A 9,080-nucleotide genomic window follows, 5' to 3' on the forward strand; every position below is an offset into this window, starting at 1 on the left:
GGAGTTTGTCTGCCCAACTTTGTTTATACTGTGTTGTTCAGAGCATAAGCAATGATGACTGTCCACCCGATTAAATCATATACGTCTACATATTAGTAACAGTATTTCCTCCAGATTTAATCATGTACACAATCTTTTTTTTATTTATTCCATTTCATTCATTTAACTCAACTTGGTTGGGTTGATCTAAGGTTTGGCTGTGCACACAACATCACACAAAAGATGTGTTGAGTGAAAGAAATAACTTGAGATCATGTTACACCTTTGCCGGTAACAAGCAGGCCCCTCACAACCAATCTGTCCATCAGCGCCTGGCCAAACCTAATTACTTAGGGCTGGTATATCATGACTCAATTGCTTGCACCTGAAAAACTCCTAATCAATCTGGTCACATGGTACTCTTGAGCCTGTATATAAACCTGGACTGTCACAGTGCTTTAAATATTTGCCTGCCTGCCTGCTGGCTGGTCAGCATGGCACAGCATAGTGCTTGTTTACCTGCTTTACAAGCAAGCTAAAGGTGCTTTTGGCTTATGGAATCTGTGAGCTACATCTTGTGTCTTGCTTTGTGAGCTAGTCAGTAACAGCACATGTTACATTGTTTGCTCCATTGTGCACTTGATGTTTGCAAGCAAGCTAAAGGCGCTTTTGGCTTATGGCATTTGTTAGCTACATGTTGTGCCTTGCTTTGTGAGCTAGTCAGTAACAGCACATGTTACTTTGCTTGCTCCACTGTGCACTTGATGTAGATGGTATGGTTATATTTTAAACTTCATTAAGGAAAACATTTGGTATTAATCCCCACTAGATTGTGTTCATACATGCTCAGCTGATATTTCTTTCATATTGTGGTGCAGTGCAGCATAGACTAGTGTATTAAACATAGACATTTTAAATTTTTTCAACAACTTTATCTTAAGAGAGCAGTGTGGCAAACTGATGCCAGGCGCAGGGTGTTTCAGTCATGGTGGAGGATGGGAGGTGCTTAATTACCATGATCAGGGTACCTCAACTATGGTGAGAGATAGTGGGGCAGGACCAAAACACATTCACAATAATAAACAAGGTTGGGGGAACATCAGGAGCATGTCTAAGGAACGAAATATGCAACCAACAAGATTAAGGGAACCATATGGGAATGGCAAGGGAACAAACATGACATGAACAGGAATAACGTGACAGTGAGAGAACAATAAGGGAACGGAATGAGAACTACACATATAACATTCTAGGAACGAAAATTAAACTTTCCTGCCAACCAAGTGAGAACGGAAAAATAACCAAACATGACTCTGGGGACGTACCCAGAACTAAACTGGAACCAAGGGCTTGTGTTCCAGGAACCTTCTTAGAACTAAAAATTGTTAGTAGGGTGCTCTCCGAAACTGCTTTACTCTTTATAGTGTTAGCTTAACACTATAAATCTAACACCAGTGTTTAACACTGATCTGGAGCAGGACCAAATAGACACTAGAACAGTGTTAATTTTAACTCTTTAAGTGTTATTTTAACACTACACAATTTACTGTGTAGTCATTCTAGAGTGTGTCAAAACAAAAGGTGTACTAAGCGTCTTATAAGAAGGAGAGACTTCAATTATTCCACAAACTCTGAGGATTGTATTTTCCAGACATTTTGGCTGTGGGCTCACTGAGGACTCTATTAATATTTTTCTTCATCTAACTTTCTTCTTCATCTAAGAGTTTTGAAGGTAGTTCTTAGCTATTCAACTCTGAATCCACACTGTCAGCTTCAGACACTCATGTTTTAGTTATTTGGTGCATATGGACTAATTAATTGGGGTTTTCTTTACAGTTTTATTATTGTTTTTCATTTATGGAACACACTGTCTCTCCATTCATTTTTAGGCTTGCTGGTTGTAAACTGACAGAGGAGCAGTGTGAACATGTAGCCTCTGCTGTGCAGTACATGGAGTCCCTGACAGAACTGGACCTCAGTGGCAATCACATGAGTATTGCTGGACTTGAGCATCTGAATAGAGCATTATGTCACTCCAGCTGTAAACTGAAGATATTACGGTTGTTTTTAAATTTTACCTTTTTCTCTTATCCCTGATATAATTGCTATGCATATCTCCATCAAAATATTGAAAATTGATATATATCACTCTTTTCATATACAGTATTTATATGTATCTTATATCGCACCAAATTAAATTATTTTTGATAACTAAAGAATAAGGAAATGATGATGGTGGTGGTGATGATGATGACGACAACAATGATAGTGATGCTGATGGTGGTGATGATGATCATGAGGAGGATGTGGAAGTGAATGATAATTTAAATAGGATTGTGATCTGTAGAGGTGTTTTGTATCCCCCATGCTACCATTGCATCTAGCATCTTGTCTCTTGAGGTCTTTAGGCTTGTGGCTATTGCCCAGACAGCCTGAAGTCCTGTGCCTCATTTATAGAGTTCAATCTGAATGATAGTTTTAGTCGCCGCAAAACTGAAAAAAATAAAACTGGTGAACTATTCATGTATTCATGTTTCTTGTCTCTCCACTTCTTTCAATGTTTCCTCTTTAGGCTTGCTGGCTGTAAATTGACAGAGCAACCCTGTGGTTTCGTCACCTCTGCTGTGCAGTCCTGTGTCTCCCTGACCGAGCTGGACCTGAGTGACAATTACATGAATTTATCCGGAATTCAATGTCTGAATGCAGCATTACACAATCTTAATCTGCGGATTTTAAGGTTAACTTTACAATTCTGGTTCTTTTGCACGAGAGATTACATTACAGCATTAACAGCAGGCTTGTACGAAATTCCGAATTGAGTGAATTTCAATTTAAAGTAATGCCATAATACGAACACTAGGTGGTGTCATTACCTTGAATTTAATCTACACCACCCGTTGAAAGTACACCACCTAGTGTTCGTATTATGGCATTACATTAAATTGAAATTCTTTCCATTTGGAATTTCGTACAAGCCTGATTTTTTCTTACTGGTTGCCATACTGGGGACCGTAGAAACATTTTTTAAAACACAAGACCCCATGATCCCTGCTTCCTTGGCTAAGGAGTCTTGATTGTTGTCCATCCTCTTAGGACTGTATGATGTTCACACCATGGATAAAGTTCACACAGGGCTGCAATTTCTCTGACCAGTTGTCCAATGTCTTTTGAACAGGTTTCCATAGTTCTTGGCAAAATGTAATAAATTGTTCAGTACCCTTCATATGTTCTCCTACATGTTACCAGATGTCAGTACAATTAATGAAACACAGAAACACAAACTTGAGATTTGCTGTTTGGGTATTGGCCTCGTGTCATCTGAAGTGTAGGCTTGTCCTTAATATTCGCAAGTCATCTGGTAACAGCATAGCCTAGAAATCTAGACGCCCCTAGTGACCGCAAATTGAATTTGCTCCCGGGGGCAGTCTAGCGGATGCCGGTCATTTAGCGAGGCTGAAAGTTATCCGATGACAGGGCCAATCAAATCGCGAGGGGGGCCGGGCTACCTAGTAAACAGGAAACTTTCTAAGAAGAAACATCGTGGCCTCCGTGCTACGTACAGCACGAAAGTGTTTAATTAATTTAAAAAGCCTGGATGATAATACATTTCATGGCTGACATGGATTGATGTAATAATACACCATGAACTTATCGGACACAAATAGATCACAACACATTACCATTTGATCATTCAATGTTTTAAACTAGCTCGGTAAGCTAATTTGAGCATTTTACAGAACCAGATAGTCACACGCTATTATCAGACCACTACTGTAGGTGTAGAATGAAATTGCTGCCCCAATTTCTAATAAGACACATGCCATTAAAACGAGACATTTGGGAGCTTTGAAAGTCTTTGAGTAGCTTACTAAATAGATGGGAATGACACCTAGTCTACCAAGTTAGTGGCTAGCCAACCTGTCGTCAATAACACAGAGACAGCTATCCAGCCTTGTATTATATGCCTGCCCCAAAATTCTAATAAGATCCATGTCATTAAAAACGAGACATTTGGGAGCTTTGAAAGTCTTTGAGTAACTTACTAAATAGATGGGAATGACACCTAGTCTACCGAGCTAGCGGCTAGCCAACCTGTCGTCAATTACACAGAGCTAGGTATCCAGCCGTGTATTAGTTATGGGTATACAGCTAGCTAGCTAACACCGAACATGCCATGTTGACAACAATCATAAATATAACCATTTAACAAGCCCCAAATTGCTCAACATTTTGCTGGTCTATCAAGGAGGGCCATGTGGTTGAAAACGAGGCATTTTTGAACTGTGTAAGTGAAAACACGATTTATTAGGAAACTTGTTTGTGGCTGTGGTGATCATTACACACATTCACTGCTACGACGGCTCGGAGTTGCCGCTTCACCTACAAAGGGGCGTGTCGCGTGTACATTCTGAAAGACAGCTGTGACGTTACACAGAAGTGTGTGGGGATTGGTTGTTCCACCATCCTATTGCGTGACGTTGAGTGCCAAGACAACCGTTTATCCCGCCCACACTCTCTCCCAGCTCACCTAGACCCTTGTACAGCTTTTTGCTGTACGGGTCTGGCTCGCTAGGCTAGTAACAGCAAGGATATGCGACTACATATTAGACTACCTGACTAATCCTCTATTTTTGATTTCTTCATTCTGAAGGTACAACCATGGAGAAAATGGCAGAATCAAACCAGAACTGAGAAAGTGTGAGTAATGATACAATTCTGTAGTTATGCAAGACAATGTGTGTGAGCATGCAGTGCAGCCCCCCATACATACACACACACACACAATCTGATTGTGCTTTCTCCACTCTACTCTCCTTGTATGTGCAGATGCCTGTGAGCTCACAATGGACCCAAACACACTGAACTATGAACTCACGCTTTCTGAGGGGGACACAAAGCTGACATGGGTGAGTCAGAAGCAGCAGTATCCTGACCACCCAGACAGATTTGACTACAGGCCTCAGGTGCTGTGTAGAGAGGGTCTGACTGTACGCTGCTACTGGGAGGTTGAGTGGGGTAATCCAACATCTGTAGCAGTGACATATAAAACCATCAACAGGAAAGGGGGTGGTTATGACACCTGGTTTGGAATGAATGACAAGTCCTGGCGTCTGAATTGTCATAAGGACAGGTACATTGCCTGGCACAATTTGAAGAACACTGACATAACTGCCCCCTCTCGCCGTTCTAGCAAAGTAGGTGTGTACCTGGACTGGCCAGCTGGCACTCTGTCCTTCTACAGCGTCTCCTCTGACACACTCACCCACCTGCACACGTTCCACTCCAAATTCACTGAGCCCCTCTATCCTGGGTTTAGGGTTTATAACACTTCAGTGTCCCTGTGCCAGATCACTGATCACTCTACAGGAACACCAGAGTCTGTAGAATCCTTAAACACCCCTGTTCAAACAGCTGTCTAAAACACTCTGTATACCAGGGGTTAGTAGGCTAAATAAATTTGGACACAGGGCAAACTTTTTTTGCCAACAATTCCTTCATGGGCCACAGCAATAACATGCTGTCCTACAAAAAAAAGTTAGCCGGCAGGCTCCTGCAGATAACTTACTTTATCAGACATACTGTAGAACAATTTTATTTTGTCAGACCTAGGATTTTTTTAAGGACCACTTATCATCTGAATTGATGGGCTCAATAAGGACTGCAGAATCAGATGCATATTACATATCCATCTCTTACACAGCTCTATATAATTGTACACCAAGCTTGTCTTATGCTGACTATATTTATAGAATTCTATTCATGGATATAATTGTACACTCTATATAATTGTACACCAAGCTTGTCTTATGCTGACTATATTTATAGAATTCTATTCATGGAGCACTTGGCATCTCTGCCAGGAGAGCCGAAAGGTTAAGTGAAAGCCCACCTGCAAACTCTGTCATTGTGACACAGCACTCGAAAGTCCACAGTGCATACAACAAAAGTGCATTGTTGCCTCATCCATAAAAGGGAAAAGCCCCAATTAGCTCCCCAAGGGAGCTGTGTGACAGGATTCAAACTGTCAAACCTTTGGGCTACAAACCTCACTAATTTACCATTAGAAATGCATGCTGTATATGTAGAAAACAAATCGATCACCAATATATCAGTTTAATCAAATGTCTGATGAAGAGAACAGTGTGAAATCAAAGAAAAAGGAAATGTGCCACTTTTTTTATCATTTACATTGTTCTGACATTTCAGAGTGCTTTACAAGTGTTTTCTGTCAGACAATGATTGTCTGGTCTGAAGTGATTTAAGACAAGTGTGAACAGCAGTCTACATGCTTCTATTCAGCTTATATTTAGTGTAGCTTCATTTGGGGACTCTACTCTCCATACTGTTGTAATTTTTTTATAATGTGAAATTGAAAGTCAAAAGGATAGTGTGAAGGGGGTCATCCCTTCTATCGGGGAACATAGGACCCTTTTTCCAAAAAAGGCTCTATGTTCCCCACTGCTTCAAAGTAGACTGCTGCCCCGTGGCAAAGTGCAGGTTGCTGTTGCAACTGTGACAGGTTAGGTTTAGGGATAGTTTTGGTCAGGGCACAAATTGAAAACTGAAACATTGCATTACGACAGGTTAGGTTTTGGGATGGTTTTGGGAAGGGCACAATTTGAAAACTCGGAAACATACAATGCAGGGAACTTAGGACCCTTTTTCCGAAGGAGGGTTCTATGTTCCCCGCTGCTTCCAAGTAGACTTCTGCAAAGTGGAGGTTGTTGTTGCACCACTGACAGGTTAGGTTTAGGAATAATTTTGGTCAGGGCACACATTTACAACTCAGAAACATTGCATTTCTGACAGGATAGTTTTAGGGATGGTTTTGTGAAGGGCACAATTTGAAAACCTGGAAACATACAACGCGGGGAACAAAGAGCCCTTTTTTTCATTCCCATGCAAAGACAGGGGAACATAGGACCCGGGGAACATAGGTACGCTCCCGTGTGAAGAAATAGATATCATTCATTCATTCATTCATTCATTCATTCATTCAGATGCCCTCTGTAAATCAAAATCAGTCTACGTTTCTTTCATCAACCTGATCTAGAAAGAAAGACATCATTAACAGTAGGCCTATATTGCCAAACCTGTTGATAAACATGTTCACACTCTGTATGTATCCTATGTGGGCACTGAAAAATTTGTCTTTGATTTTGTCTCTCATTTATTTCTGCTGTTTTTATTTGTTTTTTTATTGTTTTATGGAGGAAATTGAGCACTTTTATTTTGTTGTGTTCAATTAAACAGTAAATAAAAATATAAAATACACACTAATGTATAATTGCCTATGTCTTTTATGCCTTGGTAATGTTTAGCATTAATGATTTAGGATCACTAACATTTCGGGACTAGGCCCTGATATCATGCTCGTTTACTGGCACACATCCAGCAGTGTTGAACAAAGCCATATAGCAACAGAGTCGGGCAATCTCCACTGTGTGCTAGAGCCCACTTTAGCATTATCAAAGTTAGCTGTTTAGCGTCTCAGAACTGCTCAGCGTTGCGAATGCTAGTTCCTAAAAGTGGGCGTAGCACACAGCAAATGCAATGCAATGCAATGCAGGGAATATGACAAGACTTGCTGTTCGTAGTAATAACTTCAGATAAACATCACAGATGGTAAAACTGTTGTGATTATCATTACTGAGACAGTTGACCGTATACATATTTGTGGTGATTACCACGCAGTATAGTTCGTTAGTCCTTATTTTTGGCTTTTTATGTGGTGGTTCAGTCCAGTCACTTTAGAAAGACAGTCGCTTTAGGCACGACCTCCATCTCGTTGAAAGGCGGGGCTGCAATATATTTCCTGGTCCTCTATTTGCGCAACTCTCCTCCTCTATGGCTCTGGTGTTGGAGAGAGAGAGAGAGAGAGAGAGAGAGAGAGAGAGAGAGAGAGAGAGTGAGAGATAGAGAGAGAGATCATGGACAGCAGGGATGTTGTGGATCAGACGTGACGGGTAAGTCAGGCGTAACACGCAGTGACTGTTAAAGTACAGACAGGACAGTCCATGTAAATTTTCAAAAACTCAATAAATGTTGCATGAGCTACGTTCACAAAAATCATCCGGACAAAAAACTCAAAAATGTTGCAAGAGAAGATGTCCAGGCAGTTCCAAAAAAGTCACAACAAAAAACTTCACCAAAGATTAAAAAAGAGCAAAAACAAGGAGCACAGCAAAAACTCTGAATTCACAGGGATAAACAGAACACTTACGAATTGACGCACACTCGGGAAAGGACAGAACAATCTGACACATGGCACAGGGTGAACAGGGCTTAAGTAGATGGAAATCAAAGAAGGTACACACAGAAGAACAATCTCTCAGGGGTAAATGCATTGGCCAAGGTGTAGTACGGGGGCATGGCCTGAGGACACGAGTGGATGGAAAATGAACTCCCTTGCGCATGGTCAGTTGTGATGGATAACATTTCCGTATTTCCAATTAGGGGCAGGTGGCAAACAATCAAATAATCATGGGGGGAAAACAAAAGCACATGTGCAATGCCGTACACAAAGGGATCACTAGAGGGCAGGCAAAAAAGTAAACGAGAGGTGACAAGTGTAAACAGATTGTGACAGTGACAGTTTATAATTTACTATTACATTTTATTATTATAATTTATTATTTTAGTGATGTTGGCACTGATAAGTTTGATATTGTTTGGTTCAAATTTCTCTATCCTTTTTTCACAAGCCAGATTGTGACACAGTGTTTTACAACTATACTGTGTATCTAAACCAATAAAAAAATCTATGTGTTGTCCATTCCTTTGGAAAAAATCTAGCCAAACTTCAAAATGCCCAATATCGCCATCTGCAGGCTGTGTTTTTCTACATCATTATACAAATATTCATGATGTCACATTTCTTTTCTGTTCAGAAAAGCACATTTTTTAAACTTTGACTTCCTTTCCATAACGCTTCACATAGATGTACAAACCAACAACCAAACTAATAGCATGAACATTGTTTTTCACTCAGTTAGCAATTTATAACACGCACTCACTTTTAAATGGGTGCTCCTTGCACTGTATTGGTTGACGGGCACCTTTCAGATTAATGGAATGGCCTAGAAAGGCCCCCGCGGAGC

This window comes from Engraulis encrasicolus, chromosome 1 (assembly GCF_034702125.1).
Source record: "Engraulis encrasicolus isolate BLACKSEA-1 chromosome 1, IST_EnEncr_1.0, whole genome shotgun sequence".
Lineage (NCBI taxonomy): Eukaryota > Metazoa > Chordata > Actinopteri > Clupeiformes > Engraulidae > Engraulis > Engraulis encrasicolus.